Source organism: Mus pahari, chromosome 13 (genome assembly GCF_900095145.1).
Source record: "Mus pahari chromosome 13, PAHARI_EIJ_v1.1, whole genome shotgun sequence".
Lineage (NCBI taxonomy): Eukaryota > Metazoa > Chordata > Mammalia > Rodentia > Muridae > Mus > Mus pahari.
In genome coordinates, this window is record NC_034602.1 from 57,125,969 (window position 1) to 57,144,482 (window position 18,514).

The following is an 18,514-nucleotide window of genomic DNA, read 5'->3' on the forward strand; positions in this document are numbered from 1 at the left end:
TCTACCAACTCTACATAAGGAACCCTCAGTCCTGGTACACCAGCGATGCCACTGTCTACCAACTCTACATAAGGAACCCTCAGTCCTGGTACACCAGCGATGCCACTGTCTTGTGTAGCACCTGGGTTTCAGTAACCAACTCCGAAAGAATGTTTTGAGACTTAGAACAAGCCAGCTGACCTCACCGGTGCCTAGCCCACCCTCCTCTCCTGTGCTCGGCTTCCCCTTGAAGACCCATGAACAGCACGTATTTAAACTGGGAGAATAAGGAGACGTGAGGTAGGAAAGTTTTAGCCATGTGTGATTAGCAGATCTAGGTAGGAAGAGCTGGTCTTGCTCCAAGGATCAAGTTTTCCCAAACCTGACCTGGTTTGGGAGGCCTTACAAGAAGCCTGAGTTCTGGCCGGCCTTTACAGTGGGCAAGTTACTCAATACATCTGTGCTTCATTCCCACGCCTGACACATAGGCAGAAAAAGTGTAAGCAACTCTCTGGGAGTCACTTTGTTAATGGAGCTAGGTAAAGCCTGGGATACAATAGGTGCTTAACAAATGATAGACATTACTGTTTGTTCTTAGCATTTCATTTCTTCTTTTCAGGCTGGCCTCAAACTTCCTCAGACTCTTGGCCACGTGCCAGCGTTAGAGTTACACATCATCGAGCCAGCCCCCTCATTTAACCTCCGTACATCACTGGCCCTCAGTGACACAGATGCAACCTCCTTGCTTCTGCATGTGCTCGCTGCAGGTACTCGCTAACCCAGCTTTCTTCCCCCAAACTGTTAAGAACAGACTTGAAATAAGTGTGAAAACGCCAAGCCCTACCAATCCCTTTGGAAATTGACCCATCGTGGACAAAAGTAAAACCCACACCACTTGACCCAGTTAAGCAATAGTAAGTTCAATCACTACACAGGCCACACTGGCATTGACACAGGACACGCTGCAACTACCCAAGCTTTCAATAGCCATGGTTGCAAAACCACGTCCATCCCTGACCTCCCTCCCTCCCTCCCTCCCACCCAGCTCTAATAGCTGGGGACATCTCAAAACATCCCATTTAAAGACTGAGTTATTGAATGTTTCACATACATAACATATAACATCTTTATCCCAGTGGATTTGGAAACATTGTATCTTTCTGTTGTTCTTCTTTTAAAATAACCAAGGACTCGATATGGTGGTACATACCTGTGATCAGAGAATTAGGTAAGTGAATGAGGAGATCAACTTCGGTTACATAGTGAATTCAGGGCAGCCCTTTAAAAAACAGCAACAAAACCTGGTATTGTCAGAACCACACACCAGTCTCTCATACCTGAGTGTATTGGCCTAGCCTCGGTTTTCAGCCAGCACATGAACATGTGTGCAGACCGTTTATAAAGTTAGTAAAGAAAAGACAACACATGTGTTTGTGTGTCCCAAATGGATCTCCTCTACAGTATCAATATTTGCAGTATAACCTGCATGCCTTCAGTGAATTGCAATTAATTGTAGTACCCTTGTAACTAACAAGGGTACTCACTGCTCCACCCCAAAATATCTTCTTGCATCTTTTGAAATGTTGGATGACTGTCTTCCCTCATATAACTATCCATACTTAGCTTTTCCTGCTTTGGAAATGTTATTTGATACTGTAAATTAAGTAAATATATACTGAGTAATATAAAACAATACATATGTTGAAATAATATCAAGTATCAAATACACATAAATTATATAAGTAAATAGATTTATATTTCTACAAATTATACTATAAATATGTATTAATATAATTAAGTTTTATAAGGGGCTGGAGAGATGGCTCTGTGGTTAAGATTGGCTGCTCTTCTCCAGGACCAGGGTTCAATTCCCTGCGCTCACATCAAGGAAGTTTGAAACTTTCTTCTGGGCTCTGAGACACCTTTACTGACATGCACATATCCACATACATCTATGAGTCACTAAAAATAAAATACTTTTTTTTTAAAGTTTTATAGTTCTGTGGTTGTACTGTAGTAAAATACCCAGGCAACAGGCAATTTAGGGGAGAAAGAGGTTTGAGACTTAGAGTTCCAGGTTAGTCCCTCACTGAGGGGAAATCAAGGCAGGAATTAGCATGTCACCATGACATCCACAGTAAGAGCAGCAAGAAACAAATGCGTGCATCCCTGCTTTCTGCTCACTAGCTCTCAACATGCTGTTCAGCGCCTCTCTGCAAGAATATCATAGTTGGTGGGGGCGGTGGCAGTGCCAGCAGAGGCAGGCGGATCTCTGAGTTCTAGGCTAGCCTGGTCTACAGAGCAAGTTCCAGAGCAGCCAAGACTACATAGAGAACAAACAAGCAAACAAACCAAAAGAATAGCCCAGTCCACAAGGGACTGGATCTTCCTACATCAATTAGCAAACAAGTCAGTTCCTCACAGGCACGCCCACAGGCCAATCTGATGCAGAGAATTCCTCAATTAGACACTATTCCTAGCTGACTACTGGTTGCGTCGACTTGTCATTTAAAGCTAAGCAGCGCGTTAAGTATACAATTTAAGCATTAAGTGATTGATAAATGCCTGTGGCTATCTCCTGGACCTCAGGCTGGCCATTCTGCACTCATTCTATAACCAAGGACCACCTTGAACTTTTGGTCTCCCTACCTCCACCTCAATACCCGTGTGAGCCCCTACTTCTAGTTTAGTGAGTGCTGGGATCTACCTCAGAGCTTTGTGCATACTAAGTTAGCACACAAGCAAAGATAACCCACGATCCTCCTTTTCTCAGGATTTACTTTTATCATTTTTTTTTAAAGAATTATTTATTTATTTTATGTATGAGTACACTGTGGCTGTCTTCAGACACACCAGAAGAGGACATCAGATCCCATTACAGATGGCTGTGAGCCACCATGTGGTTGCTGGGAATTGAACTCGGGACCTTTGGAAGAGCAGACAGTGCTCTTAACTGCTGAGCCATCTCTCCAGCCCTACTTTTATCATTTTTAAGTGTGTGTGTGTGTGTGTGTGTGTGTGTGTGTGTGTGTGCTCCCGCGTGCGCCTGTGGGTATATGCACATGAGCACTGGAGCCCCTGGAGCCCCTGATATCGGTGCTGAGAACTAAACGTGGGTCCTCTGGAAGAGCAGCAAGCTCTCTGTGATGGTTTGTATATTCTTGGACCAGGGAGTGGCACCACTTAGAGGTGTGGCCTTGTTGGAATGGGTGTGACCTGGTTGGAGTAGGTGTGTCACTGTGGGTGTGGGCATAAGATCCTCATCCTAGCTGCCTGGAAGTCAGTCTTCCACTAGCAGCCTGTGGATGAAGATGTAGAACTCTCAGCTCTGCCTGTGCCATGCCTGCCTGGATACTGCCATGCTCCCACCTTGATGATAATGGACTGAAGCTCTGAACCTGTAAGCCAGCTCCAATGAAATGTTGTTTTTTATAAGACTTGCCTTGGTCATGGTGTCTGTTCACAGCAGTAAAACCCTAACTAAGGCACTCTCTCCCTAACTAAGACTCTCCTAACTGCTGGCTGAGCCATCTCTCCTGGCACTCCTTTTCATTTTCGTTCTTATTTTTGAGACAAACTCATGATCTTTCTGCCTCAGTCTCCTACGTACTGGCATGACAGATGTGAGTCACCAGGCCCAGCTGGGACACCCTCTTCTGACCACCACAGGAAAAGAGTTTCCTGTCTATATTCAGGGACTGGTTGGTTCCATCAGAACACTTACTCAGCCATTTCTACCGTGAAAGACAGTTCCTTCAAACCAGACAATTCTCATGCCCCACTGCACACCCAGTGCCTATATAGTCTGGCACATAGCTTCACGCTTAGGTTTCAGCTCTGAGGCAGACTGAGGTATGTCTGAAATCCCAGAGTTTGGAAAGTAGAAACAAGAGGACCAGGAGTTCAAGGCCAGCCTGGGCTACATGGGGGGCCTACCGCAAAAAGGAAGGAGTTGAAGAAAAGCAGGTACCTTCAATGGATCTAGTTTAAACTAGTTTGATACTGGTTTATTTGTTGGCAAACCATTACAACTTCCCTCTACATAGTATTTTAGCTTTGTGTTTGTTTAAGACAGGCTTTATATAGAATTTTATTAAAGACAAATCTAATTTCATGTTTGTATTTACCTTTTATCCCCATCAAAATATATATATATATATATATATATATATATATATATATATATATATATATATGACAAGAAGTAAAGTAACTGGCAGGAAAAGTTAAAAATGTAAGTTAGGTATGAAAACTGATGTCTATAATCCCAGTACTGGAGAGCTGAGGCAGGAAGATTGCCAGTTTGGGCAATCTCAAAACAATAACGACAACAAAACTCTACAAATATTAGTTGATAGCCAGCCACAGGAATTAGCTAGGAACCACAGACTTCTACCAACCGTTAGGGAAACCGTTTTTAGTGAGTTATGCATTAAACAAGGAAGGGAAAGCAAAGGGGACTTGGACCTTCAAAAAGCAGAGAAAGTGAGCTTACTAAACCCGGATAATTCCACGAAGGCAGAGAGGACTAACGAAGGCAGACCAGGAAGTCGTTTGCTGCTCATCTGTAAAAGGCAAGGCCAAGGTCTCATGCAGAAGTTCTCTGGCAATACTAAAGATGTCAGCACTTCTGTCGCATGCCAGGTCAAGGCAGATACCTCACTAAAGGGCTCCAGGGGGTGCGGTTAGCTGTGGTGGAGTACCTGCCTGGCATACACAGGTTCAACCCTAGCACCAACCCCAGTTTAAAAAAAAAAACAAACATAATGGAAAAAAATCCATTAGCATTTAGCATTTGGCAATGCCTCAGAGGTCAAAAGAGATAATGAAGAACACTGTCAACAGTTACTTTCAGAAGAATCATTCATTAAAATTAAACCACAGGAAAAAAGTGATAAATAGAGTTAACAAGAGTTAGCTGAGTGCAATTAACTGCAGGACATGCAATTCAGGAAGGGAGGGTGAGGAGGTTTACAGGCAGGCAGGCAGGCAGGCAGGCGAGTGGCAGGAAGCCTGCCAAAGAGGCGGCTTTGATTTGGAAATGGAGAAGTGCAGAAAGGATTGTGACATCTCAGCCCCCGTGGCTCTGCCTAGGACGTCATTTAGTCCTCGGGTTCTATGAAAGGCTGGTGAATGCAGAAAATAATGAGACCACAGGAAACACGGCAGCCTACGAGTGGCCTCGCAGAAAACCCACGTTCAGTGAGAAGATACACCCATGCATGTGTTTTGATTTACTACACATAAGGTATACACATACTAGTCATGTTTTGTGTTTTATAAAAGCCTGGCTGTTTTAACTGGTTCATTCAACAAATATTTGTGGATCACCGATGGGGTGGCAGAGGCTACCCCCAAGGTGCTTGGGATATCCCAATGAATGAAGTAGGCATTCCAGTCAGGGAGAGAGAGACTACATAAACCACACAGTCAAACAGCATGCAAAAAAGTGAGAGGCTGGAAAGGGGCTCAGGGCTTAAGGATGTCTCCTGCTCTTGCAGAAGCCCCAACTTTGGTCTCTAGCACCCACACCAGGCAGCTCCTATCCACCTGTAACTCCAGCTCTTGGGGACACAAGACACTCACGTGCACAGACACCCACGCACATACCCATACATACATATGTATAGAATTAAAACTAAAATTCTGACGTGGTATGAGGGGGAGTACGGGAGGAAGAAGAGAGAGGAGAGAACCAACAGGAAAGGCAGGACTGTTATCCTGGGGGGGGGGGGGGGGATGTGACCCAGCAAGGTGATAGGCTGAAAGTGAGGCAGAGACATGGAGAGAGCCTGGGAATTTGTGGCAAGCCTGAACACCACAGTGAGAATACATCTCTGAGCCAGAGTGCAGCTCAGTGGTGGAGAGCCTGCCCAGCGTGCACGAAGCCCTGAGCTCAATCCCCAGCGCCATATAAAGATGTACTTAGTGGCACACACCTGTAATCCTCAGAAGGCTGAGGTGTGAGTGACAGATGGGGGGAGGGGCGGTGTACGTGAGGAGGGAGAGGGCAGTGCAGGAGGCAGGGGAGGAGTTAACAGATTCGGCTTCAGTCTAGGTGGGAGGAGCCTGTCTGTGGGATGTGTGAGATCCGAGGTCACACCTCTTCCCTTCAGGGTCCAGGTGCTCGGGAAGGTTCCAACTGGCTCATTGCCTATAAGGCTTATTAACACCAGCTGAACGGGTGGGTTCTGTTACTCACTGAAACATCTCCTTAGATCCCCAGGAAGGTTCTGGAACTCACTGAGTGGAGCAAAGAGCAAAGCAGGTCCGTGGACAGACAGGCCGCTTACACTGGTGGGGAGAGCTGGCTCACACTGGTTTCTCTTTGCTCTGCCCACAGGACTAGAGATAGCTCCCAGCAACCTGCCCTCCTTCCTCGTCTCTCTTCTGATAGTCAATACCACAGACCCACCAGAAAACCACACTGTACAAGGCTCCAGGGCAGGGAGAGTCACCTCCCAGTGACCTTCCTCTTTGGGATATTTTTCCCTTTGGTCAACCTGACTTGAGAAAAACCTGCCTTTCTCCTGATGATCATCTAGAAAGCATTTCACAAGGAAATGTCCTTTTCTTCTTTTCTGAACTGTGTTCTGAATGTATGGCTGAGATTCCGGTGCGGGGCTGTATGTGTGGAGGTTTAGCTGCCAGGCATTGGGTGCTAAACAAAACAAAACAAACAAAACCTGGGTAAGTTAGATATTTGAAAGAATGCTACTGCAGAAAGGGGATGGTAGGCACCTGAGCTCCACATCAGCTCCCACCATCTCCCATCGTGCCTTGGTTCTAGAGGCTCAGCTGCTGCAGGCTCCTTCCTGCCTCAATTCACTAAAGCATCATCGTATCCGATTCTTTGACAAACTTTGGTAAAATGCTTTTAGAAGAAAATGGAGGGTAGTGTCTGATTGAGTCTATATATTTACATATAAGGAATGCCTATGAAATGCAGAAGTCTTGTTCTAGGTGATAATATATTTAGAGGAAGAATCTGCCTTTTGTATTAGGCCACTCAAAAATAGCTGAGGGCTGTGTATGTTACACAAACACAAAAGCTTCCTGCTTCCAAGGACTCAGTCTATGTTCTGGGGAAAGAGCGTAAGTAAAAGTCAACCATGGCCTGCCTATACCTTAACCCCAGACCCTGGAGGGAAAGGCAGGCAGATCTCTTTGAGTTCAAGGTCAATCTGATCTATGCAGTAAGTTCAAGGACACCCAGGGTTACATACTGATACCTTGTCCCAAGAGAAAAAAGGTAAGCTGCAATGCCACAGGCCAAGTCCTATAGTGAGTGTGATTACGTAATAATAGGCAATAAGGCCCAATACAAATGTATCAGTGTAACATATAACAGTCTTATAATTCTAATTCACATTAGAACACATTAGAACATTCTTACAACTTCTAATTCACATTAGCCATCTCCAGAATGAAGTCCGTTTTCAATGGTAAACAAGCAGATAACCACTCTTTTCCCATAAATAGCACAACTATTATACCAAAACAAAACAACACTTACACAAAACAAAAATAAACAAACCAAATTTAAAAAAAAAAATGGAGGAAAAGATGGTGGGTACTGTAACAATTTCCTCCAAGATTGAAACATTCTATCGAATACGAAGCTCCTGCTCCATCCGCAACTCAAAATAGCTTCAGGGAAGTCCCTGAAACTGAGCAGATGCACCAGGCCCCGCCCTGCTGGCTTAAAAAACTGAGAGTCCCCTCAGATTAAAGGAGACTGCACTGCAGAGAAGGCTTTTTGAGATTGTACCAGATGCCTGGAAGAAAAGAAACCAGCCAAGGCATCTGGAAGAGGTCTAGGTCAACTGAAACACCTGGAAAGGACACTCTCCATCTGACTTGAGCTGCCTGCAGGCTGTGCAGAGTGTCCCAGGGTCTCAGCTTTGTGAGCTGTCTGTCACCCATGCTAGGCTGGGCTTTAGTGATGCAGCTGTCTATGAGTCATTTCTGTTCCTGTCAGTGACCCCTCACCCATATTCCTGTAAGTAATCCCATTAAGACTCATGGTTCTGGCCGGGCGTGGTGGCACGTGTCTTTAATCCCAGGCAGAGGCAGGCGGATTTCTGAGTTCGAGGCAGACTGGTCTACAAAATGAGTTCCAGGACAGCCAGGGCTACACAGAGAAACCCTGTCTCGAAAAAAACAAACAAACAAACAAAACAAACAAACAAACAAAAGACTCATGGTTCACCAAGTTGGACTTTAGTGGTATCTGTACTTTATAGTCTGTTAGGGGTTCCTATCTGGGGTGAAGAGAGGAGACGTGTTGCATCTCAGAGGAAGATTAATCACACAACAACACGGTCTACAGACATCAGCAATGGCCTTTCAGTGAAAGGTTCATGTGACACTGGGAAGAATCGTGGATCCAATTAGAAAAGAGCACAAAAGACAGTTCTCTCTTGGAGTAGGGTTCTTTGGCAACAACAATCCAAAGCCAGGGGCCAGGCCCACTGGCATAGGCCAATGTTTTCAGTTCCTCATGAGTGGCTCTTAAATTCAAGGCCCCTTGGTTTTTATCATCTAGATAATCCCAAAGCGAATCAGTAACCAAGGACTTTTTCCCTGTGTAGATCTAAAGCAGTAGAATATGTAAAGGAATCGCTTACAAATATTAGCTGGCAGGCATAACACGGAAAGACCAGTAGGCACGGGATCCTCTGTCAATACAGTCCCAGTGCCCCATTGAGTTTTCTGAGTTACCAGATCCTCCTACTTGTGGTTACACAAAGCTAACTTTGTCTCGAGAAGTTGGGCCTACCCTTGGCAAAGCCCTGCTGTCTTAAAAACCATGTCATTATTTTTGAAAATAAAGAACAACAAAAAGAAATATTATTTTAGCAGGAATACAACTGACCCACGGGAAGTACTAAAAAAAAGTCTTGCCTGGTGTGGTGGTGGCATACACTTGTAATCCCCGCACTTGACAGATGGATCCCTGTTCGTTCAAGGCTAGTCTGATATCCATGGCAAGTTCAAGCTAGCTAGGGCTACAAGTCTCTGTCTCAAAAAAAATAAAAAATAAAAAAAACTTCTGTTCCATCACTTAAGGTTATTTTGTTCTGTTCTGGTTTCATTTTCTAAAAAAAAAAAAAAAAAAAGTTTATTTATTTTATTTATATGAGTACACTGTAGCTGTCTTCAGACACACTACAAGAGGGCACTGGATCCCATTACAGATGGTTGCTAGCCACCATGCAGTTGCTGGGAATTGAACTCAGGACCTCTGGAAAAGCAGTCAGTGCCCTTAACCACTGAGCCATCTCTCCGGCCCTTCTGTTTTCATTTTTATTTTGTTTGAGACAGGGCCTTTCTGTGAAGCCCTGGCTACCCCCAAACTATAGAGAACATACTGGTTTCTGATTCATAGCAACCCCATGTGCTTCTACCCCCTGAATGCTGCGATTTACTGCCCTGAACAGTCATGCCTGGCGGTACTCTTCTTTTGACCTGTGAAGTGCTTTTTTAGACGACTAAGCCAGAAGCTGAAGAAATAGCCCAGCTGCTCCAGTGCCAGCTATGTGAGCATGAAAACCTGAGTTTGGATCCCAAGCTCCCACATAAAGACCCAGGAACAGCAGTGTGCGCGCTAGGAAGATAGATTCAGGAACGATCCTGTAGTTGGCTGGCTGGCTAGTCTAGCCAAATCCAGTTCTATAAGAGACGGTCTCAAAACATAAGGTGGGGCTTGTTGGAATAAGACTTCTGACATCCAACTCTGACTTCAATGTGGATGCATAAACACACAAACACACACACACATACACACACACACACACACAAAACTGACACAGATCACAGTGGTCAGAAACAGACACATAGACACCATTTATACGTTCAAGTGTCTATATCCACACACAGATGATGGAACCTGGGCTTCCCACAAGCTAAGCACATGACTACCACTGAGCTACCCCACCCCCACTCCCACCTCCAACCCCAAGGAAGATAGCTACTTCTTGTGACGATTTTCACGGGCTGGCATTTCCTTGTCAGGTATAAGCACCCTGTCCCCATTTCAGTTGCACAATGTGCAATATTCATTGCGCACTTGCACACACGCCCACATCCTATTGGTACACATAGTTAACTCTTGCTCACCCGTGCAAGGATCACCCATCCTTTCTGGGAACCAGTTGTCTTCTACCCATACTCAGGGAGTATGACCCAAACTGACTGTGAGACAAAGGGAGGCTAATTGGGAAGCCACAGCTGCCAGGCCCCGCCACCCCCATCCCTCGCCATCCAGACATTCACCATACCCAGTAGTGGGTTACTGCTGAGACATCATCACATTCATTAAAAACTACACACATACAGCAATCTCAAAGACAAACATTGTGAACTTGGGAGAGTAGATGGATCCTGTTTTCTTGATTAATGTGCTCAACTATAATTTTAAATAATACATACATTTTCAAAATAGGAAAGCAAATGGACCACTACTTTCTCAATACATACAGGGTTGGGGCCCGGGGAGGTGGGGTGCTTTGTCGTCTCATGACAAACACTTGGTCTTGATGACCTTCAACAAGTGATTGCACATCTGGTATCTAAAACCACTCAAAGGCTCAACTAGAGGCAGCCCCTTATATCCTACCTGTATATTTACTTACTATTGTTTCATAAATGTATTAGTCACATGCATTTAAATACACCCACAAGTCATTTTTATACAATCTAAGTTCCTCTAATGGGCAACTGTAATGGAAGGACTTGTGCCTTTTTGCGATCAGTTCTCTGGTTGTATCCTGAACTCATTCAAAGCAGTGTCTGGTGGCGGCAGCACGCTAGGAACATTCAAATTGTAGAAGAGAGGGGAGGGAAGACAGGTGTAGGATCTGGAGGCTGACAAAGGAGCTTCGTGCAGATCTTAAGGCCAGTCTGGGCTACAGAGTGAGGCTAGGTCTCAAAAATCATAACAGAGAAAAAAAAGAAAGAAAAAACAGTAACACCACCACTAGACGAGAACAAGGAAAAGGGCAGACAGACAGACAGACAGATGGACGGACAGACAAGCAGAGAAGCAAATGGGAGAGATGCCAGCCCAAGTTTTCCATAGCGGCCAGCAAGCCTGCAGTTGAGGGCATTGGTTGATCTCCAGGTGAGCTGGTATAACCCACACTCCTGGCCCACGCAGAAATCACCTGTTTCTCAGCCGCTCATTTCTCCAGGGATTCTGTTTTTCTACTCCAGTGGAAAATTCCATTCACCCCTCCACCATCTTTTAGAGTATAAAGTAAGGTCTGCAGGTTTATAATTTTGGCTTTGCCAGGGACTAAGGGAGACCTACGTAAGTTCAAGACAGGCCTGGACTCCCTTTCCAAATAAAATGAGAACAAGCTGAAGGTATAGCCCCATGGTAGAGAGCTTGCCTGGCATAAGCAAGGCACCGGGCTTTCTATCTTGGACAGAAGAGGATCCAAGGGGCAGTTGTCTCCTGCCCTCCCCTCTACCACTCTTGTATAATGATGCTAACAGAACATAGAAGCAACTAAAGAGAAACAGCCCCAGTAAGAAGTCAGGCTCAGGTGTCAGGGCACCATTTCCTCCCGAATCTCTCAGTCCGGGGTATTTCCATCAACTTAAGGTGACATACTCTCATTTCCACACCACTTTTGCGGCGGGGGTCCTCCCCCAGCCCCGACTCCCACCCCCAGACCTCCATCCTTGGAACCCAGCGTTGCTGCTAGGGACCTTCCTTAACTAGTTATTCTCCAAAGCCATTAGCTTCAGTAGGTAGTTGTTTTGACTAACACACACCTCCGATGTTATTACACCAGGAAATCCACATCATCATAAGTCACAGAGACTGCTCCTAAGTCTTAAGCTCTGAATCGGGCCAGAAACCAAAGGGCTCCAATATAACCTTTACCTTGGAAATCTTTCTGACAAGCCCTTCAAGCTGTGTTTAATGTTTCCATTGTCAACTCATAAAAGGCCATGTGGATTCTACACTCATGCGTTAAAAAAAAAAAAAAAAAAAAAAAAAACCAAAGTCCCGTGAACCACGTTTTGGGGTAAGTTTTGGGGGTTTGTTCCTTATGATCATGTCCTATCATAGAAATATGAACCTAGGTCCAAATTTAAGGAAAGGTCCTCGCCCATACCCACATCCAAGTATTAACTCTTGGGCAATCCAGAGAGGTCAGAAGAGTTGATTGGAGCTGTCTCAGACACGCTGATGTTTCTGGTGCCCGTCAAAGCTCCATTATCTGGGCCACGAATTACTTTTAATCCTGAGTTTAAGAGGCTAACGCTGGGGAACTGGGTTGGCAGCAGCTGAGGGAGGAGCCTGTCAGGAATCAGAGGCCAACCCCAGCTACATGGGGTGAGAACTTACTTCAAAAGGAAAAACAACAAACAAACAAACAAACAAAAACCCATGATAAAAGGACAGTGTTAAGGCTGGAGGGAATGTGGCTCAGTGGTAGAGCAACTTGCCCACAATCTCTAGGGCCCTGGATTGGATTCCCCAGCACCTGCAAGTGAGGAACACAGAACCTGGATAATCATGTAAGAACAATTTCATTTACATTAACCTTTAAAAAAAAATCATTACTTAAAATAGGTTGTACTAGTAAATGAAAAATGTTCTTATCATATAAGGAAATGAAAGTAGGCTTTTAATTGGTTTGGTTTTGTTTGGGGACTACCATGTAGCCCAGACTGGAACTCAGTACTAAGTCCTAAGTACTCAATAAAAATACTAAGCATAGAGAATGCAAATCCAAAAAAACCTATGGTTTCCTCGATTCTTTTAAACCCTCAATATCACCAACTGCTTTAGCAACAAAGCAGAACTGTGCATCCTGAAAAAAAGGGACAAACTAACTGATAGATAAATAAATAGTAGAATTTTAAGAACTAAATAGCCCGGAGTGGTCATGCATGCCTGTAATTCTAGCACTTGAGAGGGAGAGGCAGGAGAATCAGAAGTTGCAAGCCAGCATGGGCTAGATTGTAAGACAGTGTCGCAGCCGGCCGTGGTGGCACATGCCTTTAATCCCAGAACTTGGGAGGCAGAAGCAGGTGGATTTCTGAGTTCGAGGCCAGCCTGGTCTACAAAGTGAGTTCCAGAACAGCCAGGCTATACAGAGAAACCCTTTTTCAAAAAAAAAAAAAAAAAAAAGACAGTGTCGCAAAAAGTCAATCTGGGGCTGGAGAGATGGCTCAGCGGGTAAGAGCACTGACTGCTCTTCTGAAGGTCCTGAGTTCAAATCCCAGCAACCATATGGTGTCCTACAACCATCTGTAATGGGATATGACGCCCTCTTCTGGTGTGTAGCTGAAGACAGCTACAGTGTAATTAGAATTTCTGGGCCGGAGCGAACGGGGCAGTGGGAGCGAGCAGGGCCAGGGCAAGCAGAGGCCCTGAATTCAATTCCCAGCAACCACATGATGGCTCACAACCACCTGTACAGCTACAATGTACTTGTATACATAAAAATAAAATAAATAAATAAATCTGTTGACTGTTAAAACTACAGGGGGCCAAAGAAACGACTTGGACATCTCACTGTGTAATCCTGTCCCTTTAAGTTCAATTTTCAGAACTCACAAAACGGTTAAAGGAGAAAATCAACTCCACAAAGCTGTCATCTGATGCCTACATCATCGCACATGCACTCCCCCCCACCCACCTACACACATACACATATGCCCTTGCATACACACATTCGCACACATATGTGCACACGCAGAGAAACAATAATTATTTTAGAGGACACTGGAGAGGTGACTCAGGAGTTAAGAGCAGATCAGGCCCCGAGCTCATGTCCCAGCACTCAGACCACACAGAGTTGATCACCACTGCCTGCGACTTCAGCTCTGAGAAAATCTGACTCATTCTTCTGGCCTCCTCTGGTACCTGCACTCTTGTGCATATGCACACACAAACACAGCGAAGGCAAAAACCCCACACAAGCTGAAGAGGAGGCTTTGGGGCTAAGAGCTCCTGCTGTTTGTCCAAAAAAAGCAGGAGTTTAGATCTCAACACCCACATCAGGCAGCTCACAAGTGGCTCCTTCTGGCCTACACGCGCACACACACACGAGCGTGCGCACACACACACATGCAGTATGCTCATACTTGCACATATGCACACACACACACACACACACACACACACACACACATAATAAAAATAATGTAAGTTGCTCCAGTGGTTCAATTCCCTGCACCCATGGGCTCACAACCTTCCGTAATTCTAGTTCTGTAATCCTTCTTCTGGCCTTGAAAGCACCACACACACACACACACACACACACACACACACACACACACACACAATGCACAGACACTCAGGCAAAAACTCATGCATGTAAAAAAAATTAATTATAAAAAATAAAGTCTTAGCTGGGTGGTAGTGTTGGCAGACACCTTTAATCCCAGCACTCAGAAAGCAGAGGCAGGCCTGGTCCACAGAGCGGTTGAGGCCAGCCTGGTTTATAGAATGAGTTCCAGAACGGATAGACAGGGCCACACAGAGAAACCCTGACTCAAAAAACCAAAGTAACACTAATGATAATAAAAATGATAGTCTTTAAAAAAAAAAAAAATCAATGGAGATGGCCATAAAATAATGTCGCTTAATTTTGAATCCTAGACAGTTCTGAAAGGCAATAAGGGACAGAAAGAGGAGTCTGTTCATTTTAAGAATTTGGATTTCAAAACAAAGCATTTGCTAGCACTTACACAGTTGTAAGTCCAGCTACTCAGAAAACTACAGCAGGAGGTTCACAGGTTTTAGGCCAGCCTAGACAATGTAAAGGAAGCCTATCTCAATAAATATGATGACACTAAGAGATCTGGGAGTGCAGTGACAAGGCACTCACCTACCATGATTGGCTTCCTGAGTTTAATCCTCAGGCAGGGACAGATGACAACACTCTCCTTTGTGACGCTGGGCACTACAAACACTGAAGAAATAGTGCATCTTATCCAGTCAGATAAAGGTAGATGAGTGGCTTTGCTACGCCAGCCTGTCTTCATTTGAAGTTAATCGTGAAGAAGCTGACACAAATGAAAATTTTAATTCTCCGTTCCCCCAGGACATTGCTCCCTTCAAAGTTAGAGGCTTCCAACATCTCCACCAGAACAAGGGGAAGGTCAAGGTGGACGTGAAAAATACACAGGCTATATCCCTCCCCTCTTCCTCCAGTTTCCCTCTGACAGCTGTGTTTTGTGGGCACCACCCCCGAAGTCATCACATAGGGTTCTGACTACTGTGTAACTGAACGGCAGCCTGAGCCCCCACAAAATGCTACCTTCTCCTTTTGGCTGGGGGCTTTGGCCCATCTAGAGGCTGTGCTCTCTGCTGACAACGTTTGCCATTTGGCTGCGGCTTCTGCAAGTCTCAACCACTTCTGATCTAATGACCACCCTTAGGTGATCAAAACTTCCACCCCTCCAGGTTGTTCCACCCTTTGGGTTCCTTAGTCTGACTCTACAGTAAGACTCTTACCAGCCAGTTACTATCTATCTATCTACTATCTATCTATCTATCTATCTATCTATCTATCTATCTATCTACTATCTATCTATCTATCTATCTATCTATCTATCTATCTAGTTTGTTTGTTGTTTTGGCAAAGTCTCAGTGTGCAGTCCTTGGCTGGCCTGGAACTTGCCTTGTGGACCAGTCTGGCCTTGAACTCCTCTTACCCCTCCCTTTGGTTCCTCCTATCCCTACCTTTCAAGGGCTGGGGTTAAAGGTATGAGCCACCAAGCCCTGCTCTTTCCAGCTGCCCTGGACCCTCCAGTGCCCTGCTTTGGCCTTTTTACTTGTAGATTAAAAGGCACGAACCACCTTGCCTGACCTAAGCCTGAGTTTTTAATTAACTGATTAATTAATTAAGTCCAAGGGCGACTTAGAGGATTGATTGTTTTCTCCTTCCACCACTGTGAGGGAAGGCTAGAACTCAGGTCCTCAAGTTTGGTGGCAAGCCACCTCAGCAGCTTGAAGAACTGTTTTGATTTGTAGTCCTCCTAAGGAAACTCCTAAGTGAGTCACTATCACACTCACTGGAGGGGAGAAAAGTTCGACTTTTAGCTCACATAAGTAATGGAGAAAACAAAAGCAAGTCAAAAAATGGCTTGTAAGTACCTAGAGAATATCTTTTCATCAGTTTGATAAGACTTAATAAGGAAGTCACATCCCTAAGTGCCTTGGGACAGTATTAGAGTGTCAGTCAACTTTTACCTAATTAAAACACAGCGTCCTTTATCTGAAATTTTCCATTTCCATTCATTTTGACTGGTTTCTTTAACACCCAGTGACTGCGGGCATATCGGATGTTATATTTGGTAGACTCTACTCTTTTCTTCAGATTGAATTCTCCTAACAACTAAGCTTCCCCGAGGGTGGCCTTCAGAGATATACGTCTGCAGGAAGCCCCCCCCCCCCATCTAGTTAACACTTAAGCGAGACGCCCCAGTCACCCAAAACTCCGAAATCTCAAGCTAATAATCCGCGGTCACCTGTGCCTCAAAAAGACCGATTACGGTTTTTTTTCCCAAGGGGGAAAAAAAACCTCTCCCCCCCCCATGGAAAAAGACTCAAGTCTGCAGGAAACATGATGCAGCTGACCGTATGAGATTATCTGCTCTTCCAAAAGCTGACGCTTTAAAAAAAAAAAAAATCTTTTTATAAACCCTTTAACTTCCCACTAAAGAAGGAAGGCGGTCAAATGAGAGATAAATACTGAGGTGGAAAGAAAGAGAGAGAGAAAAATGTTGTTTGCTTGTTTTTCCCAAAAGTCAGAACTCTATGGGGACAGTAGTCAGAGCTGCCAAAAGTCCACCTTACCTTCCGTAAGTACTTGGCGTCGCTCACTTCAGAAATTAATACCATTCACAGCCCGGTAGCAATCTACAAGGCTAGGAAGTCACCTACAACATCTTCGCTGGCCGCCCACTTTTAAATAGAAAACCAAATTAAAGAGTCTCCAAACTACTTCCCACCGTGCGGCTTAAAGCAACAGATCAGATCGCTCTAGGCTTTAACTCTTCCCGGGCTCTGGGAATTCCAGTTTGTCACAATTTCTTAGCCTGTGCGACCCGCGGGAAGAAACGTCTCCCCAGCCCAGAGCCTGACTTCTCCGGGTCCGGGCGCTCGGCGGCCGGCTGGGCTGGGACGTACGAGCGGGCTGCGGGGCGGCTGTGGCCCGGGCGGAGCGGCACAGGGTCGGATCCCGCGGAGCGCGGCGGAGTCCGGCTGCAATCCGTGCCTCTGCAATCCCGGCTCTTCCCGGTTCCCTCCCTCCGCCTCCTGCCCTCCCCCAGACAAGGCCATTCGCCTCACAGTAGCAAGGTTGTCTCGTATACTCCCTTCCCTTAAACTCACCAAACCAGATTTTTACTCCCAACACCGGCAACTTCCCGTAAATCTGCACTGAAATTTTATCCTGCTCGCTGAGCCTCCGCTGGCCGAAGGCCAGTGCAACATTCCTGTTGTTTTAGAAGCGCGGATACCTTAGCTGATGGTTTAAAAAAAAAAAATCATATCGAACTGGCCCCGATGCGGAGGATTTAGGAACTTTGGCCGCTCAAAAAGTCACATCCATTTCAGACATCCAGAAGGGACCCCAGAAGTGGCACCTGCCCCACTTGGGGACATCTAGGAGAGTGGCTTCCGGCCGCCTGTGGCTGTTGAGAGCAAGCCACCCTGAGCCTGCACGGAGGACTAAGGACCCTGCGCCTGACTCCCGGGGTGAGCAGTACCACCGCCCCCGGCCTTGCGGGGCAGGAAGGCGCTGGAGCAGGTAGGGCGGCAGACGAGCCCCGCCGCGGGCCTGCAGGAAGCCAGGACCTCCTGGGCTGTCCTTACCTGCGGCTGAGCATGGCTCGGAGAGCACAGGCAGGCACGTCACAGGGGCCGGAGCTCTGTCTGACCTTTGCCGGGGCCTTCACAGCAGGGCCTGGGGCCTGGGCGCCGCTGCTCTTTCAAAGTGGCTCATTCCGAATGCGCTCTGACCTAGTGTTACAGCTGGTTTCTAGAAAGGGAACAAAAACAGTGCAAGGAGAAACCTCAGCCAAGCCCTCCTTTAACCTTGCCTCTGATCACTGGGGAACCGGCTCTAGGTCTGACCCCATCCCCACTCCCAGGAAACCCACCCTAGGGCCGCGGTCCCCGCCCCACCCCTCGGGTTACCTGTTTATACAAGAAGAGTTAAGGAGCCTCCCGCATTTCAATGGAGCGCTAAGCCTGTTTGCAGGCGCGGAAACAGCCAACAGGAATCGAATTCTGTGACTAAACAAACTAGAAGAGGAAGCAGGCACCACAAGGAACCTAAAGTTGTGATTTCGGGTTGCAATGTCATGCAACTGAAAAAAGAAAAAGTACTGTTTCACAGTAGGCTAATTATTTCCCCCATCTAGTTAAATGGAAGCTGGAAGTGTATCGGTATATAGCGTTAGCCACCGTTGTTAGTGATATTATTATTATGTATAATGGCCTTCCCTCCCCCCCCCGTAGAAAAAACGTGCAATGAAAGAAGGAGGCTCCAGACCC

At 45.8% G+C, this 18,514-nt stretch overlaps 1 protein-coding gene across 3 annotated transcripts in view; it reads right to left on the reverse strand.

Moving 5' to 3' along the window:
* Positions 1-17,715, reverse strand: part of Rbm47 (RNA binding motif protein 47) — a 136,935-nt gene extending 119,220 nt beyond the window's left edge. Inside the window, exon 1 of one of the 3 annotated variants that reach the window (XM_021211021.1) lies at positions 16,811-17,273. The gene's annotated coding sequence lies outside the window, so the exon portion shown is untranslated. Of the gene's footprint in view, positions 1-16,810; positions 17,274-17,347 lie in introns of those variants that run through there. The other 2 variants (XM_029544984.1, XM_029544988.1) reach the window with 2 other exon arrangements.
* Between the last annotated feature and the right edge of the window lie 799 nt (positions 17,716-18,514).